This window comes from Schistocerca serialis, chromosome 2 (genome assembly GCF_023864345.2).
Source record: "Schistocerca serialis cubense isolate TAMUIC-IGC-003099 chromosome 2, iqSchSeri2.2, whole genome shotgun sequence".
Taxonomy (NCBI): Eukaryota; Metazoa; Arthropoda; class Insecta; order Orthoptera; family Acrididae; genus Schistocerca; species Schistocerca serialis.
The window spans coordinates 191,907,713-191,934,187 of record NC_064639.1 but is presented as its reverse complement, the minus strand read 5'-3'; positions in this window follow the sequence as shown (position 1 = coordinate 191,934,187).

Genomic DNA, 26,475 nt, shown 5'->3' with positions numbered 1-26,475 from the left:
CAGGCTCCGGTCCATAACAATCTTCCGTTCGTCAAAGGAGCTTACGTCGGCGGATTTACCCATTACCGGCCACTTGGTCACTTGGTCACTGCCAGCCGCTTTGCACGATCCCAATTCTCGGAGACACAACCAGGAGTACATACGATGCCATATCCCAGTTTCTAGCAAAAGGAGACATAAAAATCTAAAATTAATTGAACTTAACTAAAGAACTCAATTAACAAATAAATTTCTAGCAGTCGACTATGTTTTAAAATCTGATTACAATAATTATGATGAGAAAACATATGAATGTATGCCCTAAACAGTATGTATGACGAAGGAAAAACGCTACCTTGTTATGTGTGTCAGTACATTTATTCGTGATGGCTAAAACGTTTGTATGCTTGAAGCCAATAAAAAGGGGAAAAAAATCATCTCTGATCATAGTCTGTTACTGTGCAAATATAAAACAATTATGGTGTGAACTATGAAAAAATTACAGGATATATTTAGAATATTATATCAAAATATTATGCTATAGTGTATAAAACAGCACAAAATCGACGTGAAATCGATATTTTAGAATTTCTCGTGAAATATAACGAGAACAGTCACCACGTGCAGTCACACCAGATGTTATACATACGTCAGAACAACGCGAAAGTAAGTTTTCCTGATTCTTACATAACATAGAAATATGAAAATTAATGACCACATATTCGTTTGTGTAATTCGTGACAGTGAAAAATATGAGTGCACTTTCAGTTCTGCCTCAATAATTCACGAAATTTTTCGCTTATAAAAAAATTAAGTCTAAAATTCCTACAGAACTGTAGGACTATGTAATTCTCAAACTTTTTATACACATGTACGTAAAAATGGAAATCTTCCGAAACAGCAGTAGTAATAATTATTAAACGTTTTAAGCAATGAGACTGGAACCTTACTTACAATGTTTTGATGACAGTTTGCGAGTATCGAAGTATGTCATGTAAATGGCCGTAACTTCTGATGCATCGATTAGAAGCTTAAATTTTTTACATCGACAAAGGCTGTAGACCTTTGTATTTGACATAAATTTAACCTTGATATGACTAACCGTTCCTGAGAAAAAGGAATCTTAACCCATGGACAAACAGGGCAACAAAGGGTACTAATGAGGTACGGAGCCCTAGAAATATTTACTCATTGCCAACAGTAAAGCATCCAATTAATCATTTATAACGGTCCTCATTGCAGTCAAACTGAGTGCTATCAACGGAGCGTCTGCAAAAGGAGACCCATCTATAGAAGACGCAAACTTAAATGAAAGAACATTTGGGATGTGTACTTGAAGAGTGCATGTCCACCCGAAACGACCAAGTGAAACGTCTGACTGTTACATCCAGTCCAAATTATCTCATTTTCAGCAACAGTGGCTACTAGTGGTGTTATAAGTTCACGTCGTAATACCCACAAAAAGGTTGATACCGGATACAAAATACATTATCCTGTCTTACATTAACACTAGCGGGCCAGTTTCCTAAACCCTCTATAGGCTCAATGACCTCTAAGAACCGCTTCCCTCTTTAGCGCAGGAACTTGAAGCGAGCACCCTTCGTTTTCGCGACCTTATCAAATAGATCCACCTCAAACAAATTCACATAATTTTAGGATGAAGCTGTTACCATGCGTAAATTATTGGTAAATTTGTGCCAACTTCCGACAGTTTTGCGTCACCAATCAACACCTGAGTGTAATTTCAGAGTATTTCTGGTATGAATTCATCACTGCGAGGGCGAAATATAATTGTTTGAACCTCGTAGGGAAAGACTGTGTTTTTATTTTGAAAATTAAATCCTTTTTTGATACAATCCATTTGTACTTAGATGTTATTTGTCCATTAATTTTCCGGTTTGTATATTCCTCGGCTCCTGTGAATTGTTTCCTAATTATTTATTGATGGCTGTCATAATCATTTCATTGGACTCATACGTTTTCGAGACACGAACTGCTTGTAAGTAGGTTGTTTAAGTTTTTATGTTGGTGACACCACGTAGCGCTCTGCATCAAAATCGCTGACTGCGCTATGTGCAGTCTGTGGCTGGTTGGACTCATTGTTGGAATATTCGCTAGTGTAATGTTGGGCAGTTGGATGTGAACAGCGCGTAGCGTTGAGCAGTTGTAAGTGAGCCGCCACCAGTGGTGGGTGTGGAGAGAGAGAGATGCCAGAGTTTTGAGATGTTAATATGAGCGGACGATCTGGACGTGTGTCCGTCAGAAAAAGGAAATTTATCAAAATAGATGTCAAGAATTTATGTATACATTATGGCTTTTAAACACTATTAAAGTAAATACATTGTTTCTTCTCTATCAAAGTCTTTCATTTGCTATGTGCCTATCAGTAGTTAGTGCCTTCAGTAGTTAGAATCTTTTATTTAGCTGACAGTATTGGCGCTCGCTGTATTGCAGTAGTTCGGGTAATGAAGATTTTTGTGTGGTAAGTGATTCATGAAGGGCACAGGTTATTGTTAGTCATGGCTATTCTTTTGTAGGGATTATTAAAAGTCAGATTGAGTTGCGCCAAAATATTGTGTGTCAGTTTAGAAACGATCAGAATAAGTAGAGATAAAACTGAGTACGTTCAGTTTTACTCAGCTGTTTCTACATCAAATAACGTATAAGTTTACCAGCACAGTCTTTCTGTACATTCAAAGGGGAAGTTTCATACTTTATATGTGGAAATAAGGATGTCACAAAATCTGAATTCGGTGACGATGGTGCATGCTCCAACAGTTCACACTTCTAATTTGTTAGGCACCTTTACCTGTAAGTGCCGTATGTAGGATCTCATTTGCATTATGAGGACAACACCATTCAGTGTTAGTGATAATGGGCGATCTTCTGAATTCCGTGTATCACATTTCAGATGTTCCGTTCCATATTTGTGGCAGATTGAGTAAATACATAATTTTACTAATTTTCAGTTTTGTAGACGGTGTCACTTAAGTTACAATGAGATAACTTTATGTAACAGCTAATTCCTTGTAACATGTACAGGGTTACAATTGATAAACCATATGGAAACAAAAACGTAAGTTAGTTACAAGTTACGGCGTGCACACACTTTATTCAACATGTAAACGTCACTGCAGATATTCGTTTTTAGGTTATGACATGTTCGATATGCCTGCTATCATTGGCGGTAGTGTGGCCCAGACGAATAGCGAAATTCTGCATGACCCTCTGAAGTGTCGCAACATCGATGCTGTCGATGATCTCCTGCACGGCTGTTTTCAGCTGAGCACTGGTCTTGGAGTTATTGATGTACACGTTGTCTTCAATATAGCTCCACAAAAATGAGCCAATGAGTCGCATGTGTTCAGATCTGAGCACTATGACGACCAAGCGAGGCCCATGCCGGTGGCCTCTGCCTACCACAGAACCAAAATGCGGCTCCCAAAGTGCTCCTCCAGGACATCAAACACTCTCCTGCTTCTGTGCGGTCGAGCTCCATCTTGTATGCACCACACCTTGTCGAAATCACGGTCACTTTGAGTAATCGGGATGAAATCATTTTCCAAGACCTTTACATACTGTTCGGTAGTCACAGTGCCATCAAGGAATATCGCACTGATTATTCCATGATTGAACGTTGCACACCACATAGACACCCGTTGAGGATTCTCAGTCCCCGAAATACGCCAAATTTGCTTATTGACGAACCCATCCAAATGAAAGTGGGCTTCGTCGCAAAACCAAACCATATTCACTTCAAACTGATTCCCATCACGGTCCGCAGCCAGCCGCGCATGTTTGAACGTCCGAAGGCAAACCGTACAGACGTTATGATAATTTTATTTCATATAGTTCAATAATTGTCACCCTGTATACATTGCGTCAAATATTCATATAGAATTGTATTGGTCCAAACTAGAAACAGTGGTCATATAGGAGGATGCCTGGGAATAAATACTTGTTGAGATAGGTTCCAGTCTGTCTTGACAGAAAACCAAGAGATAAAAGATATGGTTTATGCACGACGCAGCACAACATACAAATGCTTAATGCGCAGTGGATTGTGCTGTATCTCCCAAGCGCAGACTCTTGGTAAGAATAATAAGACACAGGTAAGCAAGAACAAGAGTTTATCACAATCACAGTAAAGAAATAATACAACTTCTCACACATTAACAGGCACTAGCCAGGAACACGCAGTGAATAATCGTAGTAGGACGTGAAGACTATGCCACTGATAATCCCTAACGACGGGGTTTGAACGATCGGAGTAGCAGGCCGACAGGTGATCTCTGGATATCCCTGGAAAGTCGTAGGTTCCGCTGTGGTGGCTTGCGACCGGGCTCTGACTGATGAGATGCTAAGAGCCGGCATATGAATTGGCCCAGAGCTCAGGTTGAGGGAACCGCTGACGTATTGGCTTGAGCAGCGCTATATAGCCGGGGGCGCAGAGGAATTCGTGCCGATCCAGTTCCGCACACATGACAGGGCGGAGGAAATAGGTCGCTGGCACAGAGAACTCTGGTGGCGCTTGTCCTGCCGTCTGTCGTCCTTGCTGTGACCAACGCAGTCCGGGTAGCTAACGCCTTGTACATATGCAACCCTGTGATGCTTTAATGCCTGGGGGGTTGCCGAGTCGTGCAGGCGAACGGCGGGTACATTCCAGATTGGTCGAGGAAGTACGGTAGCATCGCTTCCCCGTTCCCTTGATATTAATCACTTAGATATTGAGTATGATATCATTTAAGGATTTCGTTTTGTAGTACACTCGCCGATAATATTCACACGTTACAGGAGCCTATATCTAAAACTGTGGGCAGCCAGCTACGGTGGTATCAGCTAGTGTTTCACTGAGAAGAATGTGTGGAAGATGAATAGCTGTCAATGATAATCGTAAAGAGCACTTTTTATAGTGTATGCTAACAGATGGCTATCGTAGGACACAATGATCAACACCTCAACAAGTATTACGTTTCGGGCATTGTTCCTTTTTTTTTATTTTGGCCGGCCTGTGTGGCCGAGCGGTTCTAGTCGCTTCAGTCTGGAACCGCGTGACCGCTACGGTCGCAGGTTCGAATCCTGCCTCGGGCATGGATGTGATGTCCTTAGGTTAGTTAGGTTTAAGTAGTTCTAAGTTCTAGGGCACTGATGACCTCCGATGTTAAGTCCCATAGTGCTCAGAGCCATTTGAAGCATTTTTTGAACCATTGTTTTTGTTGTTGTGGTCTTCAGGGTGAAGACTGGTTTCATGTAGCACTTCACGACAGCCTATCCTGCGCATGCCTCCGCATCTTTGTATAACTACTTGAATCTACTTCATAAACTGGTTACTGTAGTCAATCCTTGCTCACCCATTTCAAATTTTGCCCCCCCCCCCCCCCCCCACATTTCCCTCCGTTACCATATAAACTACCAACCAATTCCTTCTTTAATCATCGGTGAACCAATATTTCATTCCCCATAAAATTCGATTCAGTATTTCCTCATTAGTTAACCTGTCTACCGGTCTAAAATTCAATTTTCTTCTCAGCATCACTCTTCAAAGCTTCTATTCGCTTCTTACCAACTAGTTATCGTCCACCTTTCATTTAAGTCCCCTGATACACTTCGGACTAATACCTTCAGAAGATATTTCCTGGCACTTAAGTTTACACTGATGTTACAAAAGTCATGAGATACCTCCTAAAATCATGTCGGACCTCATTTAGCCTGGCGTAATGTAGCAACTTGGGGTGGCATGGATTCGATAAGTCGTTGGAAGTCTCCTCTAGAAATTTTGAGCCATGTTACCTTTTTAGCCGTCCGCAGTTACGAAAATGTTACCGGTGGCGGTTTTGTGGACGAACTTACCTCTTGATTATCTCCCATAAATGTTTGACGGGATTCATATTGGGCGATCTGTGTGGCCAAATTATTTGCTCGAATTTTCCAGAATGGTTATCGAAGCAGTCGTGAATGGTTGTGACCCGTGACAATTCCATCTTTGTTTGGGAACATGGAGCTCATGAATGGCTGCAAATGGTCTCCACCCAGTCGAACATAATGATTTCCAGTCAATGATCGGTTCAGCTGGACTAGAGAACCTAGTCCACTCCATGTAAACACAGGCCAGACCATTACGGAGCCACCACCAGCTCGCACAGTGCCTTGTTGTCAGCATAGGTCTGGGCCATATTCGAATCCTGTCATTACCTCTTACCAACTGAAATAGGGATTCATCTGTCCCCCACTATTTTCCAGCGATTTAGGGTCCAACTGATGTGGGAAAGCTGTTAGCAAAGGTACTCGCGTCGGTCAACTGTTGCCATAGCCAGTTAAAGCAAAATTTCGCCTTACTGTCCTAACGGATACGTTGATACATTGATGTCTGCGGTTATTTCATGCAGTGTTGCTTGTCTGTTAGCACTCAGCTCTATACAGACGCCGCTGCTCTCGTTCGTTGACTGCGTTGCCCGTGGTGAGAGGCAATGCCTGAAATTTGGTATTCTGGCACACTCTTGACACTGTCGATCTCGGAATATTCAATTCTATAATAGAATGGCCCATGAGACTAGCTTCAACTACCATTCTCCGTTCAAAGTCTGTTAATTCCCCGTGTGCGACCATGATTACGTCGGAAACTTATTCAAAAGAATCACCTGAGTACAAATGACAGCTCGGACAATGAACTGCCCCAAATACCTTGTGTACGCGATACTACGCCATCTCCATATGTGCATATCAGTATCCTGTGACTTGTCAACTCAATGCATATTCCATGTTTAAAATTTACCCTTTTCCGTAATCGCATTTGTTGCTATTGCACTCTTCCTCGGCTGTCATCAGTTATTTAGCTGGATAAATAGCAAAACTTGTTTAGTACCTTTAACGTTTCGTTTCCTAATCTAATGACCTCAAACGATTCCATTACGCTACATTACCACTGATTGACTTTTGTTGATATTCATCTTACACCTTCTTTTCAATAGAGCGCCAATAGCGTACCTCAAAATTTTAATTTCTTCTCCCTCAACTTTAATTCCCTGTCAAGTTTGTCCCTTTTGTTGCACACAGATATCTAAACATTTATTTTTTTATTTTAACTTTTATTTATTCTTTATCTGATTGGTTTCATGCTACCCGTCAAAATTTCCTTCTTGTGCCAACCTAAGAGCAGCACTTATACCGTTCAACCTCAATCATTTGTCGCATATATTCCAATGGCGGTCTTCCCCTACAGTTTTTACCCTCCACAGCTCCATCTAGGGCCATGAAAGTTATTCCCTGATGTCTTAAGACAAGTCCTACCGTCCTGTCCATTCCTCTTGTTAATATTTTCCAGATATTTATCTCCTTGTCGATTCTGCTTAGAACCTCCTTTTTCATCTGAATTTACCTAATTGTCATTACCATCGTATAGCAATTCATCTCAAACGCTTCGATTCTTTTTTTCTCCCCTTTCCTCGTAGTCCAAGATTCACTTCCATACAACACTTTTCTGTAGACGTACGTTATCAGAAATTTCTTCCACTAATTAGGGCCGATGGTTGTTACCGGTAGACATCTTTTGGCCAGGAATGTCCTCTTTGCCTGTGGTAGTTTGCTTTCTACGTCTTCCTTGCTTCGTGCGTCATTGATTATTTTGTTTCCATGGTAGCAGAACTGCTTCACTTAATGTACTTCATCTTCACCAATCTTGATGTTAATTTTGTCACTAATATCATTTCCGTTACTTCTCTTTTTTCTGTTCGCTCTCATTCCACCTGTGTGCCCAGTAGACTATTCATCTTGTTCAGTATGTCCTGTAATGCTTCTTCGTTTCCACTAAAAATAGCAATGTCATCAGTGAATCTCATCGGTGATGTTCTTTCTACCTGAATTTTAGACCCACTCTTGAACATCTCTATTATTTCGATCATTGCTTACTCTAAGTACAGATTGAACAGTAGAAGAGAAATACCGCATTCTGCCTTACACCCTTTTTAATCCTTCTTCTTTTTATGCGTATTGTACATTACTCATCTTTCCTTAGAGCTTATAAATATTTTTCCTGAGAGTTTTTCCTGAGAGTTTCGAACATCTTGCATGATTTTACACTGTCGAACGCTTCTTCTTGGTCGACGAATCTTGCGAAAGTGTCTTGATTGTTCTTGTCTTGCTTGCATTATCTAGCGCAAGATAAGTATCACTGGTGCCTTTACCTTTCCAGAGACCAAACCATCACATAACAGGGATCCCCAATTTTCTTTTCCATTCTTCTGTGTCCTATTCTTGTCACTAGCTTTGTTGCATGAGCTGTTAAGCAGATTGTGCGATAAGTCTCTCAACTGTCCGCTCCTGCTGTCTTCGGAAATGTGTGGATGGTATTTTTCCAAAAGTCTCGTGTACTCTACACAACAAACCGAATAGTTGTTTGGATGACACTTTCTCCAATGATTTCAGAATTTCTGAGGGTATGATATCGATGCCTTCCGACTTATTTTCTTTCTTAAGCTCTGCTGAACTCCGACTGTATACTCCGACTCTCACTTCTTCTTCTCTCACGTTGTCAGACAATTCTTTCCCCTCCTCTTTCTATGTACTCTCTCCATCTTTCCTCTCTCTCTTCTGCGTTTAGGAATTGAATTGTTAGTGCACTCTTAATGTAGACTCCTTTGCTTTTATTATCACCAAAGGTTGTTCCGATTTTTCTATATGCTGAATCTCTCCTTCTGACGACCATTTTTCTATCTGTTTGTTGACATTTTCCCTGCAGGCTTTAGATTCCCTTCACCTACTGCTTATTTCATCCTAAGTGACTCATACTGAAATAGTCCTCTATTTTGCTGAGTGTTTTTGTACTTACTTCTTTTGTCGACCAACTGAAGTATTTTTTTTTTTTTACTCAAGGTTTCTTTGTAGTTATCTTCCATGAACCTATGTTTAATGTCCAACTCCTGTAAATGCCATTCTACAGATTTACATTTATCTTCAGCTGAACTGCTTACACTGTTATCCACTGTTCTAGTATCTACCACCTAACAGAACTACAGACGTATATTATGATTCATTAGCGTTATAATGACCCACTTCTTCCCAAGTTGATTCTTCCTGCTTACGCTCTTAAAATTCAGCCTACTCTTCATCATATCTGAATTGTGATCTTAGTCTATATTTTTTGCTCCTGAGTATGCCATACCATGCAATATCTGATTTCAGAGTCTCTGTTTGACCAAACCGTAGACCAGATGGTACCTTCGCAGATATCCACGCATTTTCAAGTACACCAACTACTCTTGCAATTTTTGATTATCAGTTTAAGTTTACTGCGGAAGTCAATAATTAGTCATTTGTCTTTCCTAATACCGATCGCACAGTCTCCCAACACCCACTCTTCCATTCATTTTCCTACTGCTGCCTTCCAATCTCACATGATTATTAGATTTTCATCTCACTTTAGGTACCAAATATACGATCAGCATCCTCATATACTTTCTCTATCTCTACGTCTTCTTCTTGTGACGTCGTCCTTTATACAGTGATCTGTCTCCATCCACCATCGGACAAAGAGTGTCTCTTTTTCTTCCACCAGCTCCCGACTCGGCAATTTGCGCCAATGTGGCCGCAAACACCAATCAGGAAAAAATTTCTCCTTTACGCCAATAGCGTATCAGTGCCACAGACTACAAATTCCAACCTCGGAATGTCGTCAGTTGCGGGATAACCACAGCACATCTTCCTCTCTAGTTTGTCCTAGAAATTCCCGTCTGACACTAGCCGGTGGTGGAAGAATCAGAGCGTTGGTTAACACCTCCGAACTTCCCCCGGCCAAACCACATTCCCAGACTCGTAGTTTCCCCCATAAACTGTGATGTTCCAGGAAGCGCTTGAAACTGTTGCCGTAGGTCACTTCAAGTAGCAGTGGTGTCACAGGCCGTTAACACAAACTTAGTGAAAAGGAACTGTAGGTTCCGTGAACTACTGTCGGTAACCACTTGGCATGCACAAGTCAGCAAAAAAGCTTTTAGTGCGCACAACACATATGCCACATTCAGAGCAGTGTGTGGGCTGTACATTTCTCTCGTATTCACAGATTGGAATTATCAGCCCCTTTACCGACGGCCAATGAAGTTTAGGAAAATACGTTTCCCCGTAATAAATCAACATAATGAAGCTATGTAGATGTCATCTAAGTCTCCTGTCTATCGCCAGTCATGACAAAGGGCAGATAAATTTGGTATAAATGAAAGGAAGTAAGCCAGATGACTTGTAATCTTCCATATCCTCCCCCTTACAATAGTTGAGCAACTGCAAGCAAAATTCCTAAATAAAAACCTACCACCTATCAAGACTGGTCGTAGCCCCTTATAAAACATTGAAGTGTGTAGCATGGAATGGTATAACAGGGATGGAAGCAGAATAAACACTCCACGTTCAACCATAGGATAGCTCCCTCCTGCACACAACTGGAATAAATATAAACTGGCCTGGTGTTGATGGTACACAGTATCTGCACCATCAGACTTAACAAGTAGGACACCAACATAACAACGAATGGCTGAAAGTACAAGGTCTTGGAAAATGAAGTTAGAGGTAAACTAAATGGGTTTGTGTTAAGTGCAGCAGTAGAATAATGTGATACAGGTTACATCATGGAGAATGAGACAGTGGGCACACAAATGACATTATGAAAATTATCTAGGATGTGACAATGAAATATCGCAAGTGTGACTGGGGTATTGGCTGGCGTCGTATACACGATTTGAATTTGGTAAAGAAGATATGTTAAACTAATATTGTAAGGACATCTTAGGTTACATCAAAACATACAGAGAATAGCACCATACTAAAGCAAATTGTTCGTTTAAAGTATGGATTTGAAATAGTCACATGTATCGATCACGGTCATTGGTTAGAGTTGTTTCTGGCAAGAGTCTTGTTACAGACATGTGCATTTTCATGTCATTATGTGCTACATTTATGAACAATACACCGAAAATGATTTTAGTACTCTTGATAAAGGCGTCATTGTACAGTTGTTCACAGTCTACTGTAGACTGAGACCTTTGTCGAGTATTGGAAATGCCTGTTACTGTCACAAGATCACACTAAAGCGCGAGGCTCACTACACTTGGGTCGGCGCGTCTTTTCACAGAGTGTGGTGAGTCAGAGGGCTGTGTGCTGCTGTATGTGGCATTGGAGTGAGCCTATACTGTCCGTTTCTGTTGCATTAAGCGCAAAAGGTCGTGGGTAAATCCAAGGCCTGGGTTTTGAAGGACAACTGTAGCAATTGCGCAACTACGTCCATCAGTAGTGGCTGCCGGTATGGACATCAGGGCTAGGCCTATCCCCTGGTCGCTGTCCTCTCGGTGCGTCGAGTCTCTCCCAGGCCGGCAATGGTGTTAAATCGCCTGTATTGAGACACAGAATTGCTGAGAGCTCATGAGCAATGACATATGAAATGAAGCAGAGCCGGGTCCACATTTGTGTATACTATCTACGGAACTGTCATTGCAAGTAACCATTGCAGGGGCCTCGTACAGGAAAATATGTGGATTCTTTGGAAAACCCGAAGTTGCCGAGCCACAACCTGGCTGTTATAATGGTCTCCAAGGGAGAAAGACAACGGCGCTATCCCAGCGTCATACCTCAATGCCTTCTATTGAGACGCCATGCCCTTGGCAGCAAGCATTTTGCCCGGCTGTCTGAATTAGTCGGCCGCCGAAGCAATTGTCCTTTCCGCCACTTGCGTTTACGCCAGCGCGACGTCAGCAGGCATCTGGGCCTCTGTCCATTGCCTGGTCGCTGCCTCCGTGTAAAACCCCGATTATCACGCCATTCAGACTGCTACCCTTGCTACGGTGCTGTCTGGCCGAACTTCCACGATATTACAGCTATGCGTTCAGGAGCAGAAAATGGCATGACGGGAGCAGGACTTGTTATGAATACGAGGGTAGGTCACAGAGTGAGTTTTTGGGAACAGTTCAGTGATAGGGTTGTCGTCAGCAGAATGAATAGCAAACAAGCATCGACAACGATAGTTCAGGCATACACGCCGACGTCGCAAGCCGAAGATGAAGAGATAGAGAATTATATGAGGGTATTGAACGGGTCTTACGGGAGAATGTAGATTTGGTACTGGGAATGAGAGACGATAAAGGCTAATTCAGTTCTGCAATAAATTTCGGTTAGTAATAGCGAATACTCTCTTCAAATATCAGAAAAGGAGGAAGTAAGGGCTAGGAGACGCGAGAAGATTTCAGTTACATAACATCATGGTCAGGCAGAGGTTTCGAAATCAGATACTGGACTGTAAGACAAACCATGGAGCAAGTACATACTCACATCACAGTTTAGTAGTTATGAAGAGTAGGCTGAAATTCAGGAGGTTAGACGGGAAGGAGCGAAGAAGTGGGACACGGAAGTGCTAAGGAACGAAGAGATAAGCTCGAGTTCTCTGAGGTTATAGATACTGCAATAAGGAATAGCTCAGTAGGCAATTCGGTTGAAGACGAATGAACATCTCTAAAAAGGGCGATCGCAGAAGGGTTCTGAGCACTACGGGACTTAACATCTGTGGTCATCAGTCCCCTAGAACTTAGAACTACTTAAACCTAACTAACCTAAGGACATCACACACATCCATGCCCGAGGCAGGATTCGAACCTGCGACCGTAGCAGTCGCGCGGTTCCGGACTGCGCGCCTAGAACCGCTAGACCACCGCGGCCGGCGCGATCACAGAAGTCGGATGGAAAAGCATACAGAGACGGTAACTGCAAAGAATCCGTGGGTGACAGAAGAAGCACTTCAGCTGATCAATGAAAGAAGGAAGTACAAAAAAGTTATCGGAAATTCAGCAATACGGCAATATAAGTCACTTAGGAATTAAATAAATAAATAGGAAAAACAGGGAAGCTAAGGCGAAAAGGCAGCATAAAAAAGTGAAGAAATCGAAAAAGGAATGTTTGTTGGTAGGACTGACTCAGCATGTAGAAAAGTCAAAAACACCCTTCAGTGGCATTAAAAGCAAGGGTGTTAACATTAAGAGTGCAATGGGAATTCCACTGTTAAATGCAGGGGAAGGAGCTAATAGGTGGAAAGAGTACATTGAAGGCCTCTATGAGGGCGAAGGCTTGCCTGAATAACTGAAGATACAGGAGTCGATATAGAAGAGATAGGGGATCCAATATTAGAATCAGAATTTAGAAGACCATTGGAAGACTTAAGACCGAATAAGGCCACAACAATAAACAATATTCCTACAGAATTTCTAAAATCGTTGGGGTGGATGGCAACAAAACGACTGTTCACATTGATGTGTAGAGTCTATGAGTTTGGTGACATACCATCGCACTTTCGGAAAAAATCCACACAATTCCGAAGACTGCAAGAGCTCATAAGTGCGAGGATTATCGCACAAACAGTTTAACAGCTCATGTATCCTAGTTGCTGACAAGAGTAACATACAGAAGAATGGAAAAGAAAATGGAGGATGTGTTAGATGACAATAAATTTGGCTCCAGGAAAGGCAAAGGCATCGGAAAGGCAATTATGACGTTGCGGTTGATAATGCAAACGATACTAAAGAAGAATCAAGACATGTGCATAGGATTTGTCGAACTGGGAACAGCGTTCGACAGTGTCAAATGGTGCAGGACGTTCGAAATTCTGAGGAAAATAGGGGTAAGCTATAGGGAGAGACAGGTAATACATAACATGTAGAAGAGCCTAGAATGAATAATAATAGTCGAAGACCAAGAATGAAATGCAAGGATTAAAAAGGGTGTAAACAGGTATGTAGCCTTTCGCCCCTACTGCCCAACTATATATCGAAGAAGCAATGACGGAAATAAAGGAAAGGTTCAAGAGTGGAATTAAAATTCAAGGTGAAAGGCTATAAGTGAGAAGATTCGCTGATGACATAGCTATCCTGACTGAAAGTGAAGAAGAATTACAGGATCTGCTGAATGGAATAAACGGTCTAATGAATAAAGAATATAGGTTGAGAGTAAAACAAAGAAAGGCGATAGTAACGAGAAGTAACAGAAATGAGAGCTGCGAGAAATTTGACACCAAGGCTGGTGATCACGAAGTAGATCAAGTTAAGGAATTCTGCCACTTAGGCAGCAGAGGTAACTCATGACGACCGGGGCAAGGACGACATAAAAAGCAGACTAGCGCTGGCAAAAACGGCATTCCTGGCCAATAGTAGTCTACTAGTATCAAACATAGACCTTAATTTAAGGAAAACATTGCTGAGAATGTGCGTTTGAAGCACAGCATTGTATGGTAGTGAAACTGGGACCGCGGGAAAATCAGAAGAAACGACAAAGCTTCTGAGAGGTGGTGCTTCAGAAGAATATAGACTGATGGGATAAGGAATGAGGACCTTCTCTATAGAAGGTAGTTTCACACGGCCTCCTAATGAACAAAGTACGAGGGTCCGCATCAGAGCAACTATGTGACTAGGCTGACGAGTTCTTCCTAGGAAACAGAATACAGCATGACGGTAGTGTTTGAAAATTGTAATATTACCAACAATCGTTCGCCTCGCGTAACGTTCGTGAGTGGAACAGGAAATGGGGAGGGGGAGGGTGGGGGGGGGGGGTAGTGATTGTTGTGCCCGAAGTACCCTTCGCAGCTCACCATAAGGTGCCGTTTAGAGCGTAGCTGTTGATGTTGAAATGACCATGAAGATAGCTAGAATTTTATCATGCAATTAGTTATTTTATGTATCTGTTAATGTCATACTTGTGGAAGTAGCCTCATCAGTGAGAGTATAAGCGGTGGCATCAAAAGTCCTGTAGTTGAGTCACTTCTTGCCCATAATGAAAATAAAAAACAAAAAAGAGAAGTTGTATTTTAAATACGTGTATTTGTTCCACGAGCTTTCCGTAGAGTTCTTTTCCTGTCTTTTCCAACCCTTCTCCCTCGTTCTTCTGCAGCTTAAAACACTGCTGTAAGTCTCCGTGCGCTGTTACATAGAGACCGCGTCACGCTACCCGAAGTTCACAAGATTTCACAATTAAAAAAGGAACGCAGAGCGCCGCGAGAGAGACGCTTCGCCACTTTGGCCGCGGGCCACATTCCGGCGGAGGGCGGATAAAAAGACGCCGCGATGACCCAGTATATCCAGCCGCTGCGCGAGTACCAGCCGCGACTGCGGCGTATCGCCTCGTGTTCATCTCATTAAGTTCGCTGGCCGACTTCTCGGCGCTGGCCGCTTTGTTCTCCGTGGCTCCTGACAGCCGACGCTACTACACACAATGGCGGCTCAGGCCTCAAAAGCGCAGAAGGCATTTCAAACTCCCACTAATCCGGATCTTTACGATGGTTAAGTGAAAGTTGTGACACTACTCGTTTCTGTCAGTCCAAACGTTACTTGTTATTTAAAAAAAAAAATATCCGCCTGACCAAACGCTGAAATAAAGTGAAATGGTCGTGTGGCATTGATGGCCGGGAGTCCCCACCTGAGGAAGATCGACCGCCGAGTTCCAAGTCTTTTCATTTGATGCTGTATTGGGTGTTAATGATTACGAAACGATGATGAGGACAACACGACACCGTTTCCCCGAGCGGAGCAAATCTCCGATCCGTTTGGGAATAGAACCCGGGCCCGCTACTGACCCCAATACTTTTCTGATTTTTCGTTTCGTGGGGGTTTACGTCATATGACACCCCTGAAAGTTCCGTTGAATATTTCATATTTAACCTTTTTTATTTCTTAATTTTTTTATTTTTTTATTTTATTTTTTAGAAAGAGAGGGAGAGAATAAGAGAGGCCAGGCAGCCCCAAGACCCAACACATTGAGCTACCATGCTCGCTACCCATTAATCTGATGGGACGGACACGGAGAGACCAATCGCTATCTGTAAATCAGCTCTTTTACCTTCACCGCGATATACAGCGTGTTTTCGCAAGAGCGTGCAAAAATTTGCAAGAATTTAACAGGACATAGGGGATGCTCCACTGAACAATTTCAGGTAGGGAACCTGGGATCGGAGAAGTCAGCTTAAGGAGATCTGTTATAAAATCACGTTACTGTCTACTTTTCTATTTACGCAAGTCACTGTTACCTGCAAGTATCACTCAACGAACGTACCATTTGTACAGTATCGTACAAAATGTGCTGAAACTGACGGCCATCAAAGTCAATAGGTCAATACAAGCATGACATCGGCAAACAAGATTCTGACGCACCCTGACAAATATCCCTGGTGTGTTTCGAATCACGTCACAGGCAATTAGAATTCTGGCAACTAATTCCTTCTCTGAACCCACTGATGACTCATATGCAAGTGACTTTAGATATCCCTGTAGGAAATAATCAAGAGGATTCAGGTCAGGTGAGCTCGCAGGCCTCCTCATCAAAATCGGGTCTCCGAGGGTTCTTCATGTGGCCAAGATTCTCCTTTCCGGCGGCCGGGGTGGCCGCGCGGTTCTAGGCGCTTCAGTCTGGAACCACGCGACCGCTACGGTCGCAGGTTCGAATCCTGCCTCGGGCATGGATGTGTGTGTTATCCTTAGGTTAGTTAGGTTTAAGTAGTTCTAAATTATAGGGACTGATGACCACAGCTGTTAAGTCCCATAGTGTTCAAAGCCATTTGAATCATTTTTTTTTTCTCCTTTCCAATGAACTAACTTCACGCATTCGTCGATCGAGAGAAATAAACTATCGTCGTGAAGGATGATGCCTGCTAGGAAATCGTTACCTGAACAGCCTTTCAGCCGCGAGAGCATTGTAAAGTACATCCCCATACGCAAGGCGCATGTCAGTGAGTTCTGCGAAACTGTACGGGTGTTGCTCCATCGTATTATACTGTACGTCTCTGTAAAACACTGAATAATAAATGACTCTGTCGTTGATTCATAGCACGTTCTGTCATGAGACAAAGTAAATACGATGCAACATATGATGATGATGATGTTTGGTTCGTAGGGCGCTCAACTGCGCTGTTATCAGCACCCGTACAAATTCCCAACCTTTGCTCAGTCCAATCTCGCCACTTTCGTGAATGGTGATGAAATGATGAGGACAGCACAAACACCCAGTCATCTTGAGGCAGGTGAAAATCCCTGATCCCGCTGGGAATCGAACCCGGGCCCCCGTGCTCGGGAAGCGAGAACGCGGCCGCGACGATGCAACAGAGCCACCTTATAGACAGGTAAAGTAAACAAAATATGCATCATGACTTCCAAGTAATCAGGCTCGTCCTCCTTGTTTCCGTGCAGGAAATAGGGAATGTACACGCAAATAAACAGCACAGTACGTGTAAACTTGTACGCACGTTAGTTGCAAGTATGATGGAAAATAAAAGTGCTAGACAAAACGGTAGACAAGTTTACTCCCACATCTTCGTAACCTGACTTCTACGACGCCAGGTTCCCTACCTCAAATTGTTCAGTGGAGCATTCTCTGTGTCCTGTTACATTTTTGTACGGTCTTACGGAAACACCCTGTATAATCATTTGCAATAAACAACCTTTTCTCCGACGTCCATTTTTTGGCCTTTACAGAGGGTGTTAAAAACGTGCTGATATTCTTACAGGCGATTGTACATTTTATAATACACTCCTGGAAATGGAAAAAAGAACACATTGACACCGGTGTGTCAGACCCACCATACTTGCTCCGGACACTGCGAGAGGGCTGTACAAGCAATGATCACACGCACGGCACAGCGGACACGCCAGGAACCGCGGTGTTGGCCGTCGAATGGCGCTAGCTGCGCAGCATTTGTGCACCGCCGCCGTCAGTGTCAGCCAGTTTGCCGTGGCATACGGAGCTCCATCGCAGTCTTTAACACTGGTAGCATGCCGCGACAGCGTGGACGTGAACCGTATGTGCAGTTGACGGACTTTGAGCGAGGGCGTATAGTGGGCATGCGGGAGGCCGGGTGGACGTACCGCCGAATTGCTCAACACGTGGGGCGTGAGGTCTCCACAGTACATCGATGTTGTTGCCAGTGGTCGGCGGAAGGTGCACGTGCCCGTCGACCTGGGACCGGACCGCAGCGACGCACGGATGCACGCCAAGACCGTAGGATCCTACGCAGTGCCGTAGGGGACCGCACCGCCACTTCCCAGCAAATTAGGGACACTGTTGCTCCTGGGGTATCGGCGAGGACCATTCGCAACCGTCTCCATGAAGCTGGGCTACGGTCTCGCACACCGTTAGGCCGTCTTCCGCTCACGCCCCAACATCGTGCAGCCTGCCTCCAGTGGTGTCGCGACAGGCGTGAATGGAGGGACGAATGGAGACGTGTCGTCGTCAGCGATGAGAGTCGCTTCTGCCTTGGTGCCAATGATGGTCGTATGCGTGTTTGGCGCCGTGCAGGTGAGCGTCACAATCAGGGCTGCATACGACCGAGGCACACAGGGCCAACACCCGGCATCATGGTGTGGGGAGCGATCTCCTACACTGGCCGTACACCACTGGTGATCGTCGAGGGGACACTGAATAGTGCACGGTACATCCAAACCGTCATCGAACCCATCGTTCTACCATTCCTAGACCGGCAAGGGAACTTGCTGTTCCAACAGAACAATGCACGTCCGCATGTATCCCGTGCCACCCAACGTGCTCTAGAAGGTGTAAGTCAACTACCCTGGCCAGCAAGATCTCCGGATCTGTCCCCCATTGAGCATGTTTGGGACTGGATGAAGCGTCGTCTCACGCGGTCTGCACGTCCAGCACGAACGCTGGTCCAACTGAAGCGCCAGGTGGAAATGGCATGGCAAGCCGTTCCACAGGACTACATCCAGCATCTCTACGATCGTCTCCATGGGAGAATAGCAGCCTGCATTGCTGCGAAAGGTGGATATACACTATACTAGTGCCGACATTGTGCATGCTCTGTTGCCTGTGTCTATGTGCCTGTGGTTCTGTCAGTGTGATCATGTGATGTATCTGACCCCAGGAATGTGTCAATAAAGTTTCCCCTTCCTGGGACAATGAATTCACGGTGTTCTTATTTCAATTTCCAGGAGTGTATTTGATAAACATATATCCGGAAATAAAAACGGATACATAATTGCAGACAATATTATGTAAATGGAAGGAAGATTTGATAAATATAACATCGAGGACATGATACTGCGAGAAGAATTTGAGAGATCTCTAAAAGATCTGCATCGCAACAAGGTATGTGAAGCAGATGACATTTTTTCACAGTTATTGTGATTCTAGGGAGAAGATACCATGGAAAAACTATTTCATCTGTTATGCAAGATATGAAACAGGTGAGGTAACCTTAGTCTTTGAGAATGATGCAATAACTGCAGTTACAGAGAAGGCAGTTGCTTTAATAAGTATCATCATCATCATCTCCTTCCAAGGATCTGGTGTTGTAATCACTTGGTCTGTGTCATCCATCTATCCATCTCTTACGAGGTGTACCTAGTTTCCTCTTCCCAGTCCACCGATAAATCGTTATCTTCCTCGGCAATCTATTTTCTGTCATTCTATCAACAAAATGGTTCAAATCGCTCTGAGCGCTATGGGACTTAACGTCTGAGGTCATCAGTCCCCAAGAACTTAGAACTACTTAAACCTAACTGACCTAAGGACATTACACACATCCATGCCTGAGGCAGGATTCGAACCTGCGACCGTAGCGGTCGCGCGGTTCCAGACCGTAGCGCCTAGAGACGCTCGGCACACTGGCCGGCTCTATCAACATGGTCCTTCCATTTCATTCTGTTCCCTTCTGTATTATCGTTAACTGAAAAGTTACAGCTAATATCAGTTTTTGTAGAAGAACTTTCTTCGCTATCTTAATCACACTGTAAATTTCTTTTATCGTGTATCCATTGTTTTCCTGTTGTTATACTGGAGGATTGCAAGCCATCTAGCTTTCCTCCTTTCTTTTATGCTAAACTTACCTGCCTCTTGTGACGACTGGCGATAGGCAGGACACTTTAGTTGCATCTACTTACTCATTATGTTGATTTATTTCGGGAAATGTATTTTATGAAAGGTCTCATTATGTTGATTTATTACGGGAAAATGTATTTCATAAAATTTCAGTGGTCTTCGGTAAAGGGGCTAATAATACCAGCCCGTGAAAAAGTAAGAAATGCACAACCCACACACACTGCTCTGAATATGGCATGTGTGTCCTGGGCACTCAAAACTTTGAGCTGGCTTGTGCATGGCAAGTGGCCACCGACAGAAACTCACGGAACCTACCGGTCCTTTTTACTAAGTTGGGGTTAGCGATCTATGGTATGACTCGCCTCTTGAAACGCCCAAGGGCAACAGTTTCAAATGCTTGCTGGGACACCACACTGTATGGCGGAAAAGTATAAGTCTGGGAAGCAGAAGATTCGCTTTCGATTGCTGGTCCGGCACAAATTTTGAACTTTCACTATTGATTTAAATCAATGTCCAACAGCAGCTAATGTCATTAACTGCTTTTTGTCTTGATTTAGATTTCCTGATTGTACTGCTGTAGGTAGTTCTATTAAAATCATTTTATTTAAGAAAATATAATAAAGTAACATACGTACACAATGCATATTGCCTAAAATTTCTCCAGAGACTTATATTACTTGTGTTAGACTGGAAAACTTGAAGTAAAACCTCCTTTTACCCACTTTTGAAAGAACAGTTTTCTTTTTCCAAAAATAATTTGTGTGATATGTTATTCATGATAAAAACGTTTGCATTATAGAACATTCTTTTGTAAAACTGAATAATATATGAATTAGCAATATCATTTCTTGTACCAATGAGTCTCAAGTTTCTAAAAATGTACACTTTTGTCAATACTAATGTGCTAATTATAAAATTATTTAAATTAAAAAGTTTCCGACGCGAGTAAATTCTCGCGGGAAATGCGATGTTATAAAGATGGGCATCGTGCGCCAATTTTGGGAGTCTGCGTTTGATCGAAAAAGATACTATGCCTGCGAATCTTTGATTAACTTCTTACCTGACGGGTACTATGCCGTTTGCCTGAGGCTGTTTGTCATTTGGCTCACTTGTCGATAGATTTTATGCTAATAGATGACGAAAAAGGTGAAGAAATGTGTTTCAATTAACATAACAAACCTACCTTAGAAGCAAGAGAAAGCAAAAAGTAATTTGTCTGTAATTACATTTTCCTCACAATAATTTAGTACAGCAAAAAATTGTGAATATTAATATCTAAAATGCACTTTGTTGCTTACCGATTAAATGGAGTATTACATTCTCATTGCTCACAGTGCTCTCTCTTGCTCTTCTCGACCCTATAGATCATGTTAGATATGATACCAAATTCATTTTGTCGCTGTTTCTTGACTGCTACCATTGTTAATCTGAGAGACCAAATGACCACCACTTCCGATACCAGATTTCAGTGCAGAATATTTGTTCGCTTAAGTAAATGTTAAACTTGGGTACACGATATTCTTCAACTATCGAGTCAAATTTTGCTTCTTCCAGGTGCTTTGATTTAGGTAAGGCCCTCCTTGGTCACTCATATCACCATGATCAACTTTGATTAAGCGATGTACACTACTGGCCTCTAAAATTGCTACACCACGAAGATGACGTAGCTGGCCGAAGTGGCCGCGCGGTTCTGGCGCTGCAGTCTGGAACCGCGAGACCGCTACGGTCGCAGGTTCGAATCCTGCCTCGGGCATGGATGTGTGTGATGTCCTTAGGTTAGTTAGGTTTAACTAGTTCTAAGTTCTAGGGGACTAATGACCTCAGCAGTTGAGTCCCATAGTGCTCAGAGCCATTTTTTTGAAGATGACGTGCTACAGAGCGACATTTAACCGACAGGAAGAAGATGCTGTGATATGCTAATGATTAGCTTTTCAGAGCATTCACACAATGTTGGCGCCGGTGGCGACACCTACAACGTGCTGACATGAGGAAAGTTTCCAACCGATTTCTCATAAACAGCAGTTGACCGGCGTTGCCTGGTGAAATGCTGTTGTGATGCCTCGTGTAAGGAGGAGCAATGCGTACCATCACGTTTCCGACTTTGATAAAGGTCGGATTGTAGCCTATCGCGATTGCGGTTTATCGTATCGCGACATTGCAGCGGCCTCGTATCACTAGCAGTCGAGATGACAGGCATCTTACCCGCATGGCTAGAACGGATCGTGCAGCCACGTTTCGATCCCTGAGTCCACAGATGGGGACATTTGCAAGACTACAACCATCTGCACGAACAGCTCGACGACGTTTGCAGCAGCATGGACTATCAGCTCGGAGACCATGGCTGCGGTTACCCTCGACGCTGCATCACAGACAGGAGCGCCTGCGATGGTGTACTCAACGATGAACCTGGGTGCACAAATGGCAAAACGTCATGTTTTCGGATGAATCCAGGTCCTGTTTACAGTATCATGATGGTCTCATCCGTGTTTGGCGACATCGCGGTGAACGCACTTTGGAAGCATGTATTCATCATCGCCATACTGGCGTATCACCTGGCGTGATTGTATGGGGTGCCATTGGTTACACGTCTCGGTCACCTCTTGTTCGCATTGACGGAATTTTGAACAGTGGACGTTACATTGTAGATGTGTTACGACCCGTGACTCTACCCTTCATTCGATGCCTATGAAACCCTACATTTCAGCAGGATAATGCACGATCGTACGTTGCAGGTCCTGTACGGGCCTTTCTAGATACAGAAAATGTTCGATTGCTGCCCTGGCCAACATATTCTCCAGATCTCTCACCAATTGAAAACGTCTGGTCAATGGTGGCCAAGCAACTGGCTCGACACAATACGCCAGTCACTACTCTTGAAGAACTGTAGTATCGTGTTGAAGCTGCATGGGCAGCTGTACCTGTACACGTCACCCAAGCTCTATTTGACTCAATACCCAGGCGTATCAAGGCCGTTATTACGGCCAGATGTGGTTGTTCTGGGTACTGATTCCTCAGGGCCGGCCGAAGTGGCCGAGCGGTTCTAGGCGCTACAGTCTGGAATCGCGCGACCGCTACGGTCGCAGGTTCGAATCCTGCCTCGGGCATGGATGTGTGTGATGTCCTTAGGTTCATTAGGTTTAATTAGTTCTAAGTTCTAGGGGACTGATGACCTCAGATGTTAGGTCCCATTGTGCTCAGAACCATTTGAATAATTTCCTCAGGATCTATGCACCCAAATTGCGAGAAAATGTAATCACATGTCAGTTCTATTATAATATATTTCTCCAATTAATACCCGCTTATCATCTACATTTCTTCTTGGTGTAGCAATTTTAATGGCCAGTAGTACAACATCTCCGTGCTTCATTGTCGTCTGTAAGAGAGACCTAGTGTGATACTTCGGAGTCTAAGCAATCTGGTTTTCCTTGCTTGCGTCCCAGTTTGTTAGACGCACAGGTAGACGGGACTGGGATTGGGGCTCACGGGAACGTATAACGTAAAATGAGCTGCTACTGTTGTAGAATGGAATTCCTTATGCTAAACGACCGGATATGTTCGTTCAGCATGAGTAGCTCTTGTGCACTACACATTCAGAACATCCCTGCACTGACTAATCGTCCGCACGAGCTATGCTACTTTGCCACAGATCTCACCGTACATTCCTCCATTAGAGAACCGTTTGTGGGAGGAATAAGGAACAAAGTCCAGAGAGACAAAGTAAAGAAGTGAGACGATATTGGCACTCGCAGGCAGTATGCCGGTTGCACCGACAACTTGCTACGTGGAGCAGGAAATTTTGTTGAGCGATAGTCACTTTTAAAGTTCTTTCCTTATTTCTTAATTTGTTTTCTCTTGTGCAGCCTTTCACTGATTTAAGGATCTTCAATTCCTATGTTCCAAGTTGTCTTAGGTATTTTGATTTTAGCCTTTACCTTTCAGCTGTATATGGTGCTGTGGGTGGTGGCATGACTACATATAGTTTCATTTTGGTTCCTCTTCCCGTTTTACCCGTTACTGTTCTTCTTATCGTTCCAAATGTATGTTGATAGGTGTTAAGTTTCTTATTTATGCCTTTCTCTTCTTCAAAATCTGTCTCTCATCCTAGAAAATGGAAATGTAACAGCTATTACTATGTAACGATGATTATCTTAGTTCTTGCAGGGTATTTTCCTAAACAGAACATTGTTTTTCTCTGTTAATGATATCTTAAGTTGATAATTTAGGCCTATACTGTTTAACCTAAATACCGTTACTACTGTAATTTGTCTTCACTGTTCTGTATGATTACCAGATCGTCGGCAAAAAGGATCCTATTTAGAAATTTACCAGCCCAATTCTTATGCGTTGAAGTATTCTGTCCTTCATTCATTCCTTGACCACGTCGTCGATGTGACTGTTGAACAGTGCTGGTGACACTACAGTCTTGCCTTATTCACTGGTTTATCTGAATACCTGGTGCCAGCGCATTTCCAGTATCTGTTCATGTTCTTGTGTTTTTATATAAGCCTTGTCGACTTTTATCGGAAGCCTGGGTAAACCTCTTTTCTCCATTATTGACCAGAGTTTTTTTTTGTGAATGCAGTCAAATTATTTTTCACTGTCGATAATTTTTTTGTGTGTTTCCCAGTTTAAATCTTGCGTTTCTTGTATAATTTAATTCAGAGTGAAAACATAGTCAGCACAGGATCTTACTTTACGGAAGGCTATTTGCTGTTCTCATAAAAGCGAACCAGAAATGTTTCGAAGCCTTTCAGATTTTATAAGAATTATTCAGAGGAGCTATTCCACTGTAATTAGTTGTCTCCTGTCTCATTTTCTAAGCAATCAAATAACTTCAGCGCATCTCCATTCTTCTCGAACTTCACCTGCACACCAACACGTTCTAAACTACTCTGAATTCCAGAAATGTTTTACCATATCTCGTCCGTTCTGAGACAATTCTATCTAATCCAGGCTCTTTTCTGTTTTCCTGTTTCTTCTAATGCCTCTTTTAAGTCTGTCAAATCTATTAGATTTGTTCCTTCCTTTGATTTTGCTTGCACCGGCTGTGTGGATCCGAATTATAACATAACTGCTTACAGTGATCTGTTTCCGGCTTCTGAAGGAATGATAATTGTAATTGTAGTACCGTTCTGTGTTCTTTTTAGCTGTCTAATTCGTTTTTATGCTGCTTTCTGTCTACCATGAATATCATGTTCAACTCATTTACAAATGCTTCCCATGAAGCTCTGTGTGCCTGTCTTATTGCATCCGCTACGGTCGCAGGTTCGAATCCTGCCTCGGGCATGGATGTGTGTGATGTCCTTAGGTTAGTTAGGTTTAAGTAGTTCTAGGTTCTAGGGGACTGATGGCCTCAGAAGTTAAGTCCCATAGTGCCCAGAGCCATTTGAACCATTTTGAACCTTACCATTTTTGCGTTCATTTCTGATTTTATTATACTTTTCCTTAGATTCCTGAATCTGTTTCTACAAGAACGCCCTATAACCTTAATTTGTGTTTTCTCTTGCATCTTAAATTTCTATGCGTTCGAAAGAGATTTGCATCGTAATTCGGAATAATACAGGCACTACACCGAGCAAGCGACTTTCAAGTAAAATATCTCCCCTGTACGGAAATATACATAATGGATGTTCGAGTACAGGCTGTAGACGCGTTCCCTCCGGGAACGTCTCACTCCAGACGAGCGTAGCCCCAATGTTTGCGTGGTAGAGTAATTATAGTGTACGTGTACACGGAGAAAGTGTTTGCGCACCGATCGCCGACAGAGTGTAACTGAGGTGGAATAAGAGGAAGCAGCCCACATTCGGCTAGACAGATGGAAAAACGCCTTGAAAACCATCCACAGACTGGCCGGCACACCGGACCTCGACACTAATACGCCGGACGGATTTGTGCCGGGGACTGGCACGCCTTCCTGCCTCAAAAGCAGTGCGTTAGACCGCACTAGTACTTTTTTGGCTACTTCTATCTCTAGATCTACATAGATACAAGCCACCGTACGGTGCGTGGCAGAGGGTACCCGTAGCGCTACTTGTAATTTCCTTTCCTGTTCCACTCGCAAATACAGCGACGGAAAAACGACTGTCTATGTCTCCGTATGAGCCCTAATATCTCGTATCTTATTTTCGTGGTCCTTAACGCACAATCTATGTAGAATCGTTCGGCAGTCAGCTTAAAATACCGCTTCTGTAAATTTTCTCAATAGCGTTTCTCGAAAAGAACGTCTCCTTCCCTCCAGGGATTCCCACTTGAGCCCTCGAAAAATCTCCGTAACACTTACGTTTCGTTCGAACCTACTGGTAACCTGAATTGCTTCGATATCTTCCATCAGTCCGACCTAGTACACATCCCAAACACTGGAGCAGTACTCAAGAATAGATCGCACCGGAGTCCTATATGCGGTCTCCTTGACTGATGAACTACTCTTTCCTAAAATTCTTCCAATAAACCGAAGTCAACCATTCGCCTTCCCGACCACCTCACATGCTCGATCCATCTTGTATCGTTTTGCAGATATTGAAACGACTTGACTGTGTCAAGCACGACACTTGTTATACTGTAGCCGAACATTACAGATTTGATCTTCCTACTCATCTTCATTAACTTATATTTTTCCACATTTAGGTATGTTTTGTCTAAGTCGTCTTGTGTCTTCCCACA